General features: G+C 40.1%; 1 protein-coding gene across 22 annotated transcripts in view; it reads right to left on the reverse strand.

Moving 5' to 3' along the window:
• Positions 1-19,051, reverse strand: part of DST (dystonin) — a 440,625-nt gene that overhangs the window by 393,251 nt on the left and 28,323 nt on the right. The gene's annotated exons all lie outside the window — the stretch shown is intronic.

Here is a 19,051-nt window from a genome sequence, read left to right on the forward strand (position 1 = left end):
CCATCTATACCCTTAAGTGAGCAACAAATATATTTCTATTTTGTTTGAGAGTTTGAACCATTATACACTGAAGTATATACTTGCCATGAAAGTCTGCATTACTCTAATCAGTGGTTCTCAAACTTTATCAAGCCTCAGAGCCACCAGGAAGACTGATTAAAATACAGATTGCTGGGCAGCACCCTTGAGGCTTCCGATGGAGGAAATCTGGGATGGGGGCTGAGAATTTGCCTTTCTAACGAGTCCTCAGGCGATGGTGATGCTGCCATTCCATGACTACAGTCTGAGAATGTCTGCTCTCACTAATACCAGCTCCTACCTCCTACTGTGTGGTTAGTGAGTAGTTTTGGTCATAAATTCACTGTTCCCCATTGTGCTGTGTGCAGCGGGACCCTCAAGATTAGAGCAACTTTGCCCTTTCTGGTCTTAACAATCCTACATTAAAAGAATGACCATGGAAGCCACTCTGTCAGCTGGATAAGAAAATAATGTATCTAGAGCTACCTGTTTTCAGAGAGAATGTATTCTCTGACAAATAAGGGACAGTGGGGCAAAATATTACCTTTTTAGAGTCTTATTTTCTAATGATTAATCATCCTTTGGTATAGATCACTGGTTCCTGGAGGTATGATGACAGCAAAAAGTTTATTTTTAATCTCTACAAAGTCTAAGGAATTGTAGGCTTACTTTAGGTAAGGTTTCACGGGTTAGTAATATAGTGTTTCTTTTATATTGACAAATATTCTATCAACTGGTTATGAGTTCCTGCTGCTCACAAGCTCTGACTGGTGGAGAGACCTGACGTTTTTTCAAATTGCAAACGTATTACAACTGAAATGCAGTTTTGTAAATGGAAATCTTTCGAAATCTTACTGAAGTCAATCGTTCCCTTCTTGGACATATGCCCCACCCACAGTCCCTTCTGCCTGGGGGAGGGTGTTGGTACCACGGCACTCCACCCCTCAGGTCACGGTTCCTGAGTCTTGACACTTGGGTGGAGTCCCTCCCTTGACAGTTCGATAGAGAAATACCAAGAGCCTGGGCCACTCAGCACAGAAGTTGAAACTGAAAGAAAAATCATTCTGTAGACCAGGCTTCTCAAACTTTACTAGGTATATGCATAGCCTAGGATGCTTCTTATAATGCAGATTGTGGGGCCTGAGATTCTGAAATTCTAACAAGCTCCCAGAGGATCCCAATGGTGTTGGTCTGCAGACCAAACTTTGGGTAACAGGGACGTAGAAGGCCTGATGGAAGCTGTGTGGCCCTTGTGTAGGCTGAGGGTAACAGAGAACAGAAACAACAGTGAGGAGAGAAAAGCAGCTGACAGCACAAGGAAAAGCCGCAGCTAGTGGAGTAACTCTGAGTCATACCTCTGGCATTTCACTGCAGTGAGAAGGGCTGAAAGCCACAACCGACTCTCAACTCTCATTGCTGTGAAGCCAGACCCTTTTGCTGGCTTTTTCTTAAATTCCATTGAGTTACACATATATCCTTACAACATGGCCTAAAACGTAGTAGGTCTGATTCTGCACCGATCTGCGCCTAAGACACAAAACATGGCCTCCACGGAGGGGGTGGGGAAAAGAATAAAAGACTTAGAGGTTGAAGCCATTTGAGATATAGCATCTTCTCCTTTAAGGAGCTTAAAGTGCTTTTTAATTATAACTGTTAGATTAACCAAAGCAAGCATCATAGGGTACACTCAGAAAACTAACTATACTCTCTCTCCCGGCCATCCTTCAAACCCACAGTAAGGGGTTAGTTTTCTCCCAACCCTACAGAAAATTTTGGGTAGATCCTATAATTTTTCTAGTCATTCTCAGATAATTAAAAAGTTCTCTAGCCACTTCCAGTCACAAAAACAGTGCCATTCCACTGAGGTCATCTCACTCCTCCTGGCTTCCTCCTGGACAGGGCTTAAAGTGACTCAGGGCTCTTTCTCCCAAGAGATCCATAAGAAATGCTCATGTGTCCTTGCCCTAACACATTCTGGGAGAACAAGCTGTTTCCAGTGCACCCACCTCTGCTCGCTCCACCAACAGAGCAGCCAGCCAGGTGTGGTCTCTGGTTCTTTGGAACTATCCCACGTGGTCTGGCAGCAGCCCTGGGACACAGACTCTGAGGACACAAGTCAAGCTTTCCCAGCGGTCTACTTAAAGTTGCTCTCATTAGGAAAATCTCTCATGGGGTGAGACTTGTGGTCTTACTTGGGGTGAAACTCAGTGCACTGCTAACAAATTTTCCAGTCTCTAACTCTGAGCTATCCAATAGGGTAGCCACTAGTCACATGTGACCATTTGCATTTAAATTGTGTGTGTGCGTTGTGTGTGTGTGTGCGTGTAAGATTGGCCCTAAGCTAACATCTATTGCCAGTCTTCCTCTTTTTGCTTGAGGAAGATTGTCCCTGAGCTAACATCTGTGCCAGTCTTCCTCTATTTCATGTGGGATGCCGTCACAGAATGACTTGATGGGCAGTGCTAGGCCTGCACTCAGGATCCAAACCTGCAAACCACAGGTCGCCAAAACAGAGTGTGCGAATTCAACCACTATGCAACCAGGCCGGCCCCACGTTTAAATTTTAATTAATTAAAATTAAACCAAAAATTCAGTTCCTCAGGCAGACTAGCCACCTTCCAAGTACCCAATACCGCAGGGAGCTAGTGGTTACTGAATTAGATGATACAGATAAAACATTTCTATTATCACAGAAAGTTCTATGGAACAAGCACTGCTCTAAGCTCTCATAACTGGATCCTCAGCCTTTATCCATATAGCCTAAACTTGGTGAGGGGTGACTATAAATGTCAGTGTAGGCTAACTGCTGTAGCAAGCAACACCGAAATCTCAGCATCTCAACACAATAAAAGTTTACGTGTCACTCACGGCACGCTCACACGTGGACCAGCACGTGGGATGAGTGCTCTGCTCCATACAGTCATTTAGGGCCTCAGCACCTCCCATCTTGTGGCCCTCTAGGTCTTCAATGCCCTCCCCACTCTGCTAGTTTACGGAAAAAGAGCCAGGATTGCGTGTGGATGGCTCCAACGGGCCAGGCCTTCAAACAGCACACATCACTTCTCCTTACATTTCGCAAACTAGAACTCAGTGACGTGCCATCACCTAAGTGCAAGGGAAGCCAAAACGTGTAGTGAGGCCACGTGCCCAGAAGAAAAGAACATAGATATTGGTGAGCAACAGCAGACCCCGCCGATTTTACAGCCCCCTCCTTCGCAAGTCCTGCATGGTGGTCTAGCTCATCTCTCTGGCAATGCGATCCTTGCCAACTACAACTCTTGGGTCCTCAGACAAAACTAAGACAAAAAGAGTTCCATTTACACATCTTATTACACAGCCAAACATAATTTGAGCCCATTTATCTAACAGTTTTCCAACACTGTTCAGCTGGTTAACTATATACAAATCTCTCTAACTCTTCACAGTTGCAGAAGTCATAACAATTTCTAGTTATCAAGCACTTCCTATGTGCCAAACACTGCAGACGCATGATCCCATTATTTCTCGTAGTATTCCTAAGAGGTACATGCTATTTTAATGCCCGCTCACAGGTAAGAAAATGAACACTTAGAAGTTTGCCTAAGACTTAGTAAGTATCTGCTCTAGAATTGAAATTCAGGCAACCTGACCTGTGCTCACCATCATGGGTCAGCAAACTATGGCCCTAAGGCCAAATCTGACCCACTATCTATTTTGGCAACGTTTTATTGGAATACAGCCATGTCCATATCATCTATGGTGACTTCTCTGCTACAAAAGCAGAGTTGAGTAGTCGCAACTGGGTTCACACAGCCTGGAAAGTCCAAAATCTTGACTAGGTGGCCCTCTACGGAAAATCTTTGCCAACCCCCGCTCTACAGTGTCCTGTAGGGCTGTGAGCACTCTGCTTCTATCATAGATTGAAAAGTAATTTTGACTCAGTGTTTTGGTCTGTTAATCTGTGCTCTCCATCAACAACCTGGTCCGTGAAATATCAGGTCAGTCTAATTCCCCTCTGGCAGCCACGTCTACTCCATCTGTTTGTAGTTTCATGGGCAGATTAAACAATATCTGTTGTGTTGTTTTGTCAAACACATAAATGATACTACCAAAGGATGCACTTGCGTTATTTTTCTAATAATAATTATGCCTATTCCTTGATGATTCTTTACGTTTGGACTATACCTACCAAAAAAAGGTTTGCAGAAATTTATCAACCCTACTGCTTTTGGTACAACAGGTGTCAATCCTTCACCCTGCCCATCTCTTGCTTTGGCTTTTAGAAATAAAGCCATCAGCACAGAATGACAGTGAATTTTATGGGCAGTCACTGTCCAATAAGGGAGGATTCATTCCATTGAAACTGCCTCTACTCCACTTTTTCTTAGACAAAATTCATCAACATCATGTTTTTTACCAAAATAAACCATAAAAAAATATGCTTAGCTTTTTTTTTAATTTTTAAAAGATTTTATTTTTCCTTTTGCTCCCCAAAGCCCCCAGGTACATAGTTGTGTATTTCTTGTTGTGGGTCCTTCTAGTTGTGGCATGTGGGATGCCACCTCAGCATGGCCTGACAAGCGGCACCACATCCACAACCAGGATTCGAACCGGTGCAACCCTGGGCAGCCGAAGCAGAGCACATGAACTCAACCGCTCGGCCATGGGGCCGGCCCCTATGCTTAGCCCTCAAGAGACTCTCAGAGTATGCAACCTACATTGCATTCGTATTAAAATCAAGTTAAAAGTAGGGTAGAAATTGTATCCAGGATATGCAAAACTATACCAAGAACATTTTAGCGGATGCTGTGGGGCACCACCCAAATTCCGCCTTCATGAGTCAGGCACTCATCTCCCCAGCTGCTAGGAGAGGTGGCAGCTCCTGGGTTTTAGCTGAATCCCTCTGCAGGAACTGCCCTCAGCCTGAGAGCTAGCTGTCTAGCCCAGGGTCACACTCCCTCCCCAGGGCCAATGCTGGTAAGTGGAAAGGGGGTATGCTTGCCTCAATTAGGGACAACTCTGAAGGGCCTCTCAGCTCCAGAACTTCCAGAATCAGCTGAGGCCCCGGTTGCATATGTATCGCAATTCAGCTTCTCTCTCTGCCCAATCCTGTTCCCTCACTCCCTTTAAGTGATGTTCCTGAGGGCACTCTGCTGTCCATCTCCCGCACACAATCTCTATCTCAAAGCCTATTCCCCGGGAGGCTGACCTGCAACAAACACGAAGTCTGATTTCCTAACCGTGCCATTAATAACTTATGAGCCATATTTAACATTCAATGACAGGGAAGGATCAGCAATAAAGAGCTTCTGGAAGACAGCAAGTCCATCAGCACAAAAAATGAGAGTAACAGCAAAACAGTGGGCAGTACAGACATCAAAAACAGGCCGCATCAGGACACAGAAGCAGCAGCCGTCTGGGAGGCAGACCAAGTTGCAGAGAGAAGCTGAAGCTCCACTCAAAACTCGGGGGGGCCAGCGAGGGAGGCCACCCGAGAAACAGGAGCAGCAGTGGTACAATCTGCTCTCCCGCAGCCAGGGTCCGCGCCTCCTCTCGGCAACGAGGCTCCCAGCCCCGGGGCACAGCCAGCCATGTGCCACGACAGGCTCTATAAATAGCAGAGCAACCAGCAAATCATAACGCAGCCTCATAATTACAGACCGAGGGGGCTTACAGAGGATGCTGCGAGTGTGAGCACCATCTGGCTGCATGCAGCTCTTTGCTGAGATACTCACTCACAGACGATATCTCTAGCGACCATGTTTACAAAGCAAAAAGAGTCACAGTCTAAAATAGGAATATGTCAGAGACAATGTCCTTTTCGAGATAAGAAACTAGGAAATATAAAATAAGGAAGCACGTTTTATGGGGTGTTTACAACTTCTCAATCGCAAATGCTGAGAAGCCAAATAGCAGACAAACAGCAAGACTGCTGCCGTGGTGAAGTCCCACTAAGCAAACGCCACCAAGACCAGTCACGAGAGCGAAGGCAGCAGAGAGGGGCGTGACAGACTGAGCGCAGGAGGAAAGGCAAGGGGCACAGGTGAGGCTGCGTAGCCCCCTGAGTGCCGGCAAAAATGTGAGTGTGGGAGGGGTGCAGGTTGGGAAAGAGAGAAAATAGAGGGAAAAAACAACTTGGGCTAATTCGCAGCAAGTAACTGCAAGGTCTTAACAAGTGGTCAGTCGGTATTCTTCAAGGACACGCTTAAGTGCCTTTCAATACCCATTACAAAGCAGTCTTTCAGACTAGAGTCAATTTATCAGACAGCGCATCAGAAACAACTCAATACACAGGAGAGAATGGTGGGCTAAGACCAAGAACCCAAAATAAAGACCTAAATGCATAAGCAAATTGAACAGCTAACACTCTACACAAAGGAACAATGGGCGGTTAAACTAACCTTACAACTGCAGCTGAATCAAAAGCATCCCTAACAAGCTATTCTCAAGTAACAGCTTAGTCTTAAAGTCTAACTTAATCCCGATAAGGTATTGTTTCTATAAGGAATTCCTAAATTGAGGCCGACTCTATCAGGACCCAGGCCAACTCAGCCACAAGATGTACAGGGCCTCATTAGTTGGGGCGGCAGACAGGTGATGGGGGCAAGTAGCAAGCCAGGTCTGCTAAGGGGCCTGGGTAAGTCCAGGCAAGAGCGAGTGGGTCGGCACAGCCGTGAGAGAATTCAGGCATCAAATACTCAAAGCTGGGTGTGCAGGAGCGTTAGAGCGTCTGGCAATTAGTTCAGGCAGAACAGGACCTGGGCAGCCCCAAGGGGTAGAGGCCCCAAGAGCCCTGAGTGTCCTCCCTGTTGCCCACCTGCCACCCACTCTGAACTCCTGAAGCTCCCCAGGATCCAACAACTAAAAGGCACCAGCCCATCAGTTGGCATCTGTTCTGACTGGTCAGCGCCTACGTTCTACTGGTTGTTAAATATCGAACATCACCCAGCCACCATGTAAAGTTAATAAAAGCTCTTCAGACTTTCGGGCTGGAGTTCAGGACAGGATTTCCAGTGCCAAAGGTGAGCTGCAGCACTGAAACTGGAAAGAGGGGTAGTCATTTACAGATCCCCCAGGCCAGGAGTCCAGGATGGATGCTTGCCAAGCCCACGATCAAGCCTCAGGCCCAAAGCCTGTAAAGCAAGACTAAAAACACAATGGGCAGAAGCTTCCAGCACACACTGCTCTGATGAGAAACGTCTCGGAAACATCGACAGCCCCCACTGAGGATGCACGGAGCAGGAAGGACTGACCATTCCTGCCCACAGTCTGAAGGCTGAACCTTCGCCCCCGGAAGAAACTAACTGAATGTGTATTTGGTCTGTGTTCAAGTAGCAAATGATTTTCTGGCAGCACGTTCCCTTTCAAAATTTGCTTTCTCTGAAGACATACTTATCAGCGAGAGGGGGAAAAAAAACGTTTTCATGACCTAAAATCTTCTGATAATTTATACTAAGTAAAGAGAGAAAGAAAAAGAGGCAGGGAGAGCTTGCAGGACCAAGACTCAAACAAAGACAGTTCAGCAGAGGTTTGTGAGAAATATTTGTGGCTCGTCCATTGTGAAGGTACTAGCTATGGCATCTTTCACTGTTCGTTTCTGCTATTTGACATACATCACTTGGACATCAGCAAAATCTCTGCATTAGAAGTCACCTCGTACTGACTCCTTCTCCTAAGATGACATTACTGAATAGTAGCTTAAAGCTTGAGATCTTGTTACCCTCTCTTGCAGTATTCGGGCAAGAGCTATGAACTAGATCATACGATCCTGTGGACATTTCCCAGCGGATTGCTTTAAGTGGCATATATTTCAATGTGGTTTTTTTTATAGCATTTATCACAGTTTGACTTATCTACAGTGTATTCGTGGCTATGAGAGCAGAGACACGCTTCCTTTTTTTTGGTATCCTTCATTGTTCCTAGTTATATATGGCACGAAGTCGAGTCTCAATACGTTTTGCTTTTGATTTTCTTTCTTAAAGATCTATTTGTCTAAAAACTTCAGGAAAAAAAAATTAGAAACTTAACCCACCAAAAAGAGTACACCACACTCTTTTTGAACTATATAAATAAATGAATGTCCTGTCCCTCCACACACAACCCTCCAGAGTAATAACTGCATAGTTAGTAAATAGCATCCTGATTTTTTTCTGCGCTTATACAGATATTTACAGATATATAAATAAGCCATCTTGCTGTACATAGTTTTGCACTTTGCTCTTTTTATTTAACAATAATCTAAATAGCATTTCAAATGTACATTCTTTTTAACAACTGAATAATTTTCTAGTATATAGGTGTGCCACACTTTAGTTACTTATTCTCCTACTGATTAAAATTTAGGATATTTCCATTTTTTTTCTACTATAAACAGTGCAATAAAAAGTACATATGTATCTTTAACTAAATCTTTATTTAGAAGTAGAATTGCCAGGCCATAGAAAAATCACATTGCAAAGATACTACCAAATTTGTCTCAAAAAACGTTGAACCAAATTACATTTCTCTTCTTGATGAGGAAGATTTGTCCTGAGCTAACATCCTCTGCCAATCTTCCTCTTTTTTTGTATGTGAGCCACCACCACGGCAGGGCCACTGATAGACGAGTGGTGTAGGTCTGCACCCAGGAACCAAACCCAGGCTGCCAAAGCGGAGCACACCAAACTTAACCACTAGGCCACCAGGGATGGCCCCCAAATTACATTTCTAGCAAGACTATGAAAATGCCTGTTGGATCCTATCTCCATCAAGACTGGATAGTATCAATCTTTTCATTTGTTGCCAGTCTGATGGGCAAAAAAGTAGTCTTAATTTGTGCTTTTTATTAGTAAGGTTGGAAATCTTTTCTTTCTTTCTTTCTTCCTTTCTTTCTTTCTTTTTTTTTTTTTTGTGAGGAAGATTGGCCCTGAGCTACCATCTGTGCCAATCTTCCTGTATTTTGTATGTGGGATGCTGCCACAGTATGGCTTGGTGAGCAGTGTGTAGGTCCACACCTGGGATCTGAACTCATGGTGGAGTGCACGAACTCAACCACTATACCACCAGGCCGGCCCCTCTTTTCATACTTTGATAAGCCTTTTATTGTTTTGTTTTCTTCTTTGAATTGTCTGATCATATCCTTTGCTCATTTTCCTACAAGTTATGTGTATTTGTCATATTGATTTTGTGGAAGCTTTTTATATATTATGAACATAACTATTTGCTATATACACAGCAAACATGTTTGCCTAGGCTGCAACCTGTATTTTAAGTTTATTGTACATAAGTTTACAATTCTTTTATTCAAAACTGCCAATCTTTTCCTTTATGACTTCTAAATTTTGTTTTTTCCTAAAAAGTTTCTCCCAATTGCAAGATTATAAAGTGTTCCCCTGTATCTTCTTCTATTCCTTAAGTCCTTTAAATGTACATTTATAATCCATCTGGAATTAATTACATGCATACTTTCAATCTATCTGAAACTAATTTTTGACTATACTGGGAGATACAGACCAATTTTATTTCCTCTCAAGCAGGTAACATCCTCCACTGAACTATCTATTCTTTCTCCAAAAATTTTATTTTATTCACTTTTTATTTTTTAATATGTGTTGATTTTTTTACTACAGAAAATTTCAATGTATGAAAAAAGCAAAAGAATATAAGGAACTCTAAGTACCCATCACCCATCTTCAACAACCATCAATCCATCTCTATTGATTTAAAATGCCATTTTTATCATTTAATAAACCTCTACATATACTTGGATACATATCTGAACACTCTGCTCCATTCTACTTTAATCAATGTGGTCATAAACACATGAAAACTTTTATAAAAACAATTGAAATATACTCTTTATACTACATTATAATGAGATGAAAAGTATACTAATATACAGGCCAACAATTCTAACAAATAGATCCAAAAGTATGGTGATTCAAAGAAGATAGAAATTCATTTTCCTTGTGGCTAGTTCACAGTTCATAGGTGGCTCTGATCCATCAGGTCATCCAAGAACCCAGGATCCTACTTTATCACTGCTCTGCTCTGCCTTCGCCTCAGTATTCCTTGTCCACATGGTTGAAACTGGCTCGCCACCACCACAATTCCTTTCCAGACATGTGAAGAAAGAAAAGGACTATGGGAGAAAAGCAGCAGCCTTCTAAGGACTTGACCTTGAACATGCATACATCACTTCCACTTACATCCAACTGGCCAGAAAGTAACACAACTGCAGGGTGGGCTGAGACATGGAGGCTCTAGCTGGTTCACCATATGCCCAGTTATAACTAGAGTATTTATATTACAAAAATAAGGGAACAATAAATTTTGAGGGAAAATTCATAGTCTTTACTATAAAAGTGAGTGCAAAAAGTCTTTGTACCAAAGAGTTTTATTGATTATCTTTCAGGCACTTAAAAGAGTTGTCAAATTTAAAATTAAATTATGCTGTTTTATATTATACCCAGACCAGAATTCCAAAATTGCTTTCAGAGATAACAAGAGGCCATCAGTAGCATATATTTTCAAACAAAGGTGATGTCTGAACAATGGATGACAAAGTAACTGCTCTTTTAAATTTGTGCAATAGAAAGAGCATTTTAAAAATGGGTCTTTGACTCACACAACTAAAGAAACAAACAAAAAAACAATGTAATCAAAAAATGGGCAGAGGATAGGAACAGACATTTTTCCAAAGAAGATATACAGATGATCAACAGGCACATGAAAAGATGTTCAACATCACTAATCATTAGGGAAATGCAAATCAAAACTACACTAAGATATCACCTTATACCAGTTAGAATGGATATAATCACCAAAACAAAAAATGACAAATGTTGGAGAGGATGTGGAAAAATGGGAACAGTCATACACTGCTGGTGTGAATGCAAACTGGTGTAGCCACTATGGAAAACAGTATGGAGATTTCTTAAAAAATTAAAAATAGAAATACCATAAGACCCACCTATCCTACTACTGGGTATTTATCCAAAGAACTTGAAATCAACAGTTCAGATAGACTTATGTCCCCCTGTGTTCACTGCAGCATTATTCACAATAGCCAAGAAGTGGAAGCAACCCGAGTGCCCATCGACTGATGAATGAATAAAGATGATGTGCTATATATAAACAATGGAATACTACTCAGCCATGAAAAAAAGGACAAAATCCTCCCATTTGCAACAACATGGACAAATCTTGAGGGTATTATGTTAAATTAAATAAACCAGACAAAGACAAACACCATATGCTTTCACTCAAATGTGGAAGATAAACTAACACACGGAGCAGAGAACAGTTTAGTGGTTACCAGAGGGGAAGGGGGTTAGCGGGACATTTATATTGTGACTGACAAATAATAATGTACAACTGAAATTTCACAGTGTTACAAACTATTATGACCTCAATTTAAAAAAAAAAAAAAACTGTCCTACATATCAAGGGGCTCTCTGACAGAGTTCTTTGGTTTTCAACTTGATAAATCATTTACAGGCAGGAGCAAAGGCCCTACATAGAAATGCTCATGAGTGGAATCAAGAAAGTCTAAAGCATGCCTCCTCACTCTTCAAAGAATGTCAAGATTCTAACGGGCTTCAGGAACAAATTTTCATTTGTAGATTGCCAGCAAGGGCAAGAAAAGTAACTGGAGATTATAAAATCTTTACAATGCACAATTTGGGGGAACAAAAAGCTACTGACCCTTGAGCCTGAAAAATTGGGAACAGCTACTTTAAGTCCGTAGGATAGACTTGATAAAGAAAATGAAAGCTTCTGGAAAAAAAAGAAAAAAGGGTCTTTGAATATATTTTTACTAATACATGATTTTCTTCCCCTAAAAACAATGTAAATTCATTATCAATAAAAGCTCTAATTTTACAGATTTTAAAATTTGAAAATCGAGCTCTTTAATCTGTTTAAAAACCACCCAAATGAAGATTATCAGTGAGTTTTGGAATCATTTCTTAAAAATATAAAAATCAATTACTTCAGATTAATTTATAAGAAAACCAGTTGACAGCAAGAATGAAAATTTCCTAGTAAATTTTATTTTAAAATAATTTTGCATAATAATGGATAAAATTGAAAAATGAATGTCATGATTAGTAAGAGCAGTTATCAATGCACTTTTTCCATTTGAATCTATTTTTTTAGTTATCATTTTCAACTATAACAATGGCTAAACCAAATACCAAAATAAACTGAACTTAAAATAGTTGACATTTGAATTACTAAATCAAAAAGCATTAAGCAAAGACTTTTTTTTTTTAATTAAGCATGTTTAATAGTGGGGGCATCTTCACAAAGCCAAGCAGACAGCTAGTGTAGAGCAGGAGTGCCCAGGATTGCACGCCCAAAAGAAAGTACCTCTCCCCTTCTGCTGCCTGGTGCACAAGCTCAGCTGATCAGCCAGAGCAGAGGACCCCTGCCAGGGCACCTGTGTGTGTAAAGCAGTGACAGTCAGAGGGCAAATGCAGATGGGCCCTGTTGGCACAGCTTACAATGGAGAAGCACAGCTGCCAGGGATCAGGGCAGGCTCAGAATACACATGTCCTGCCACCCCAGTGGCAGCAGGTGGAATCTGTAACATACTACAACTATGTGACAGCACGAGTCCACCCTATCAAATAGCATGAAGAGGTATATTAACACTCTAGATCAGAAGGAAATGATAAGTACCCAGAAATCAATCCTGAACGATCAGAAATTTACAATCTAAATGACAGAGAATTCAAAATAGTCATGATAAGGAAACTCAACGAGTTACAAGAAAACTCAGACAATTAAATGAAATAGGAATAAAATTAATGAGCAGAGGGAATTCTTCACAAAAGAGATTGAAACTGTAAAAAAAACAATCAGAACTGTTGGAGATGATGAACACAATGGCTGAGATGAAGAAAAATCTGAGTGCTTAAAAAGCAGAGCTGATATTATGGAGAACAGAATAAGTAATTTGGAGGACAGGAATATAGAAATGCTTCACATGGAGAAGGAGAGAGAACTAAGACTAGAAGAAATGAAAAAATTCTCCAAGAAATATTGGACTCAATTAGGAAATGTAACGTAAGGATTATAGGTATTCCAGAGGAATAAGAGAGGGAGAAAGGAGCAGAGAGCTTGTTCAAAGAAATAATAGCTGAGGACTTCCCAAACCTGGGTGAGGAGCTGGAATTACATGTAAATGAAGCCAAGAGAACTCCTAACTACATCGATGTAAAAAGACCTTCTCCAAGGCATGTATTAGTAAAACTGGCAAGAGTCAATGACAAAGAAAAGCTATTAAGGGCAGCAAGGCAGAAGAAAATAACCTATAAAGGAACCCTTATCAGGCTTTCAGTGAATTTCTCAGTAAAAACCTTACAGGCTAGGAGAGAATGGAATGATATATTTAAAATTCTGAAAGACAAAAACTTTGAGCCAAGAATAATCTATTCAGCTAAACTATCTTTCAGATATGATGGAGAAATAAAAACTTTCCCAGAAGAACAAAAGTTGAGGGACGTCATTGCCACAAGACCCTCGCTACAAGAAATGATCAAGAAGGCCCACATACCTGAAAAAAAAAAGAAAGAGTTTACAAAGCCTTGAGCAAAGAGATAAATAGACAGACAAAATCAGAAAAGTGCTGCCTATCAGAACAGGTTAGCAAACACTTAATTATAACATTAAAGATAAAAGGAAGGAAAACATCAAAAATAACTATAATCACTTCATTTTAACCACAAACTCACAACACAAAAGTGGATTAAGCAGAGGACATGAACAGACATTTCTCAAAAGAAGATATAAATATGGCCAATAGACACATGAAAAGATGTTCATCATCGCTAATCATCAGGGAAATGCAAATCAAAACTACACTAAGATATCACCTTACACCCGTTAGATTGGCAAAAACATCCAAAACCAAGAGTGACAAATGTTGGAGAGGATGTGGAGAAAAAGGAACCCTCATACACTGTTGGTGGGAATACAAACTGGTACAGCCACTATGGAAAACAGTATGGAGATTTCTCAAAAAGTCAAAAATAGAAATACCCTATGACCCAGCCATCCCATTACTGGGTATCTATCCTAAGAACCTGATATCAGAAATCTCAAGAGTCCGTTGCACCCCTATGATCATTGCAGCATTATTTACAATAGCCAAGACGTGGAACCAGCCTACATGCCCAGAAACTGATGATTGGATAAAGAAGATGTGGTATATATACACAATGGAATACTACTCAGCCATAAAAAAAGACAAAATTGGCCCATTCACAACAACGTGGATGGACCTCGAGGGTATTATGTTAAGCGAAATAAGCCAGTCAGAGAAAGACGAACTCTATATGACTCCACTCATAGGTGGAAGTTAGTATATTGATAAGGAGATCTGATCGGTGGTTACCAGGGAAAAGGGGGGGTGGGGGGAGGGCACAGAGGGGGAAGTGGTGTACCCACAACATGACTAACAAAAATGTACAACTGAAATCTCACAAGGTTGTAATCTATCATAACATTAATAAAAAAAAAAGTGGATTAAGTTGTGACAACAATAATTTAGATAGGGAAGGAGGAAGGGATGGAACCTGCTTAGACGAAGGAAACAAGAGGCTATCAGAACATGGACTATCTGATCTACGAGACCTTTTATACAAACCTCACAATAACCACTAAACAAAAATCAGGACAGAGACGCAAATGATAAATAAAGAGAAAACTAAGAAAACCATCCTAGAGAACCACCAAATTGGATTGGCAGTCAGAAGTACATAGGACAAGAAATAAGGGAAACATAGAACAATTGGAAAAAAAAGTGATAAAATGGCATCATTAAGCCCTCATATATCAATAATCACTCTAAATGTAAATGGATTGAATTCTCCAATCAAAAGACACAGAGTGGCAGGATGGATTAAAAAAACAAGACCCAACAATGTGCTGCCTCCAGGAAACACATCACAGCTCTAAGGACAAACACAGGTTCAGAGTGAAGGGATGGAATATGATACTCTAAGTTAATGGCAAACCAAAAGAAGCAGGCGTTGCCATACTTATATCAGACAAAGCAGACTTCAAGATAAAAAAGCCAATGAGAGACAAAGAGGGGCATTATATAATGATAAAAGGGACCTTCCACCAAGAAGACATAACACTAATAAATATTTACGCAGATAACATAGCAGCACCAAAGTACATACAGCAACTATCACTTGACCTAAAAGGAGACATTAACAGGAACACAGTAATAGTAGGAGACCTCAAAACCCCACTTACATCAATGGCTACATCATCCAGACAGAAAGTCAACAAGGAAATAGAGGAGTTAAACAAAAAACTAGACCACATGGACTTAACAGATATATATAGAACACTCCATCCCACAACAGCAGAATATACATTCTTCTCAAGTGCAGATGGAACATTCTCAAAGATAGACCATATACGGGGAAATAAGGCAAGCCTCAATAAATTCAAGAAGATTGAAATCATATCTAGCATCTTTTCCGACCATAATGCCATGAAACTAGAAATCAACTACAAGAAAAAAGTTAGAAAATGGACAAAGATGTGTAAACTAAACAACATGCTACTGAACAACCAATCAATCAATGAAGAAATTAAAAGAGAAATCAAACAATATCTGGAGACAAAAAAATGAAGATACACCATACCAACTCATATGGGATGCAGCAAAAGTGGTCCAAAGAGGGAAATTCATAGCAATACAGACCTCCCCCGCCCCAACAAACAAGAAAAATCGCAAATAAGCAATCTTAAACTACACCTAACAGAACTAGAAAAAGAAGAATAAATAAAGACCAAAGTCAGCAGAGGGAGGGAAACAATAAAAATTAGAGCAGAAATAAATGAACTTGAAACCAACAACAACAACAAAAAAACAGTAGAAAGGATCAATGAAACTAAGAGCTAGTTCTTCGAGAAGATAAACAAAATTGACAAACCCTCAGCCATACTCACTATGGAAAAAGAGAGAAGGTTCAAATAAATAAGATTAAAAATGCAAGAGGAGAAATTACAACAGATACCACAGAAATACAAAGGATTATAAGAGAATACTATGAAAAACTATTTGCCTACAAATTGGACAATCTAAGAAATGGATAAATTCTTAGACTCATACAAACTCCAAAAACTGAATCAAGAGGAAATAGAGAATCTGAATAAACCAATCACAAGTAAAGAGATCAAAGCAGTAATCAAAAACCTCCCAAAAAATAAAAGTCCAGGACCGGATGGCTCCTCTGGAGAATTCTACCAAGCACTCAAAGAAGATTTAATACCTATCCTTCTAAAACTATTCAAAAAAATTGAAGAAGACAGAATACTTCCTAACACATTCTATGAGGCCAACATCACTCTGATCCCAAAGCCAGACAAGGACAACACAAAGAAGGAAAACTACAGGCCAATATCACTGATGAACATAGATGCAAAAATCCTCAACAAAATATTGGCAAATTGAATACAGCAATACATTAAAAGGATCATACATCATGATCAAGTGGGATTTATACCAGGGACACAGGGAAGATTCAACAATCACAAATCAACGTGATACACCACATTAACAAATGAGGAATAAAAACCACATGATCATCTCAATAGATGCAGAGAAAGCATTTGACAAGATCCAACATCCATTTACAACAAAAACTCTCAACAAAATGAGTATAGAAGGAAAGTACCTCAACATAATAAAAGCCATATATGACAAACCCACACCAACATCATATTCAATGGGGAAAAACTGAAAGCCATTCCTCTGAGAACAGGAACAAGACAAGGATGCCCACGCTCACTTCTCTTATTCAACATAGTACTGGAGGTTTTGGACAAAGAAATTAGGCAAGAAAAAGAAAGAAAAGGTATCCAGATTGGAAGGGAAGAAGTGAAACTCTTGCTGTTTGCAGACAACATGATTCTACATATAGAAAACCCTAAAGAATCTATGGAAAAACTACTAGGAATAATCGACAACTAAAGCAAAGTTGCAGGGTACAAACTCAACTTGCAAAAATCAGTTGCATTTCTATACTCTAATAACGAACTAACAAAGAGAACTCAAGAATACAATCCCATTTACAATTGCAACAAAAAGAATAAAATATCTAGGAAGAAATTTAACCAAGGAGGTGAAAGACCTATACAATGAAAACTATAAGACATTATTGAAAGAAATCAGTAATGACATAAAGAAATGGAATGATATTCCATGCACATGGATTGGAAGAATAAACATAGTTAAAATGCCCATACTACATAAAGTGATCTATAGATTCAGTGCAATCCCAATCAGAATGCCAATGACATTCTTCACAGAAAAAGAACACAGAATCATAAAATTCATATGGAGCAACAAAAGACCCCAAATAGCTAAAGCAATCCTGAGAAAAAAGGACAAAGCTGGAGGCATCACAATCCCTGACTTCAAAATATACTACAAAGCTATAGTAATCAAAACAGCATGGTATTGGCACAAAAACAGACACACAGATCAATGAAACAGAATTGAAAGCCCAGAAATAAAACCATACATCTACAGACAGCTAATCTTCAACAAAGGAGCCAAGAACATTCAATGGAGAAAAGAAAGTCTCCTCAATAAATGGTGTTGGGAAAACTGGACAGCCACGTGCAAAAGAACGAAAGTAGACCATTATCTTTTGCCATACACCAAAATAAACCCAAAATGGATTAAAGACTTAAAGGTAAGATTGAAACCATAAAACTCCTAGAGAAAAATATAGGCAGTACACTCTTTGACATCGGTCCTAGAAGGATCTTTTTGAATACCATGTCTACTTGGGCAAGGGAAACAAAAGGAAAAATTTAAAAATGGGACTATATCAGAGTAAAGAGCCTCTGCAAGGCAAAGGAAACCAAGAACAAAACAAAAAGACAACCCACCAACTGGGAGAAAATATTTGTACGTCACATATTCGACAAGGGGTCAATTTCCAAAATATATAAACAATTCAGACGACACAACAACAAAAAAAACAAACAACTCCATCAAAAAATGGGCAGAGGGGGCCGGCCCAGTGGCGCAGTGGTTAAGTTCGCACATTCTGCTTCAGCGGCCCGGGGTTCACCAGTTCGGATCCAGGGTGAGGACATGGCACCGTTTGGCAAGCCATGCTGTGGCAGGCGTCCCACATACAAGGTAGAGGAAGATGGGCATGGATATTAGCTCAGGGCCAGTCTTCCTCAGCAAAAACAGGAGGATTGGCAGCAGATGTTAGCTCAGGGCTAATCTTCCTCAAGCAATCAATTAAAAAACTGTCAGAAATAATTGAGTTGGGTAAGGTAAAGGGATACAAATAAACATACAAAATTCAATAACCATGTGACTGAAATATTAACAGGCTTATTGTTATAGTCCTGTTTTCCAATAAACAGTCTTGTAAATAGAAAGTGCTTACTTAGGATTGATTTTTTCCCTAGATTAGATGGAACAGCGGGGCGCTGATAACCAGGCTCTCTCTCTGATGGGGGCTGATGGTGGGAAGCTGTGACATAGTGTTTGCCAATTTCCATAGTGTAAATATTCCCATCATGGCCATGATGTCACTGAATGAAGAACTGGAAAGAGACGCATACAACTGGCTCTCCCCAGCCAGTAGGATCCAGACCACTACTGAACGGAGATTGATTTTATATATTTTCAATATTTATATTTATATGTTTACACATATGTGTGTGTACATATACACACACAATTCCAGTTTTTCTGTGTTCAAGGATAGCCTGATGACATTCTTAATATGCTTAAACAAGAAAATCTGAGAGGATGATGTCTTGCTGACACAATTTATATTGTTTCTATTTGCGTTTCTATTTGCTCTGGTCATCTTAGGTTTCCACTAATATTCTTCATGGTGGAGGAAACTTGACAAAGGCAATAAATTAAACATACCAAGAGAATCAGATTTCTTTAGCACTAAAAATATACACAGTCATCCTTTCTAGTTTTCAAACATATGTGTCGCTTATTTTAATTTAACCATCAGAAGTATGGGCTACCTCCACAGTGCAAGAAAGGTCTCTCATTTCACTG

Source organism: Equus przewalskii, chromosome 19 (assembly GCF_037783145.1).
Source record: "Equus przewalskii isolate Varuska chromosome 19, EquPr2, whole genome shotgun sequence".
NCBI classification, from domain to species: Eukaryota; Metazoa; Chordata; class Mammalia; order Perissodactyla; family Equidae; genus Equus; species Equus przewalskii.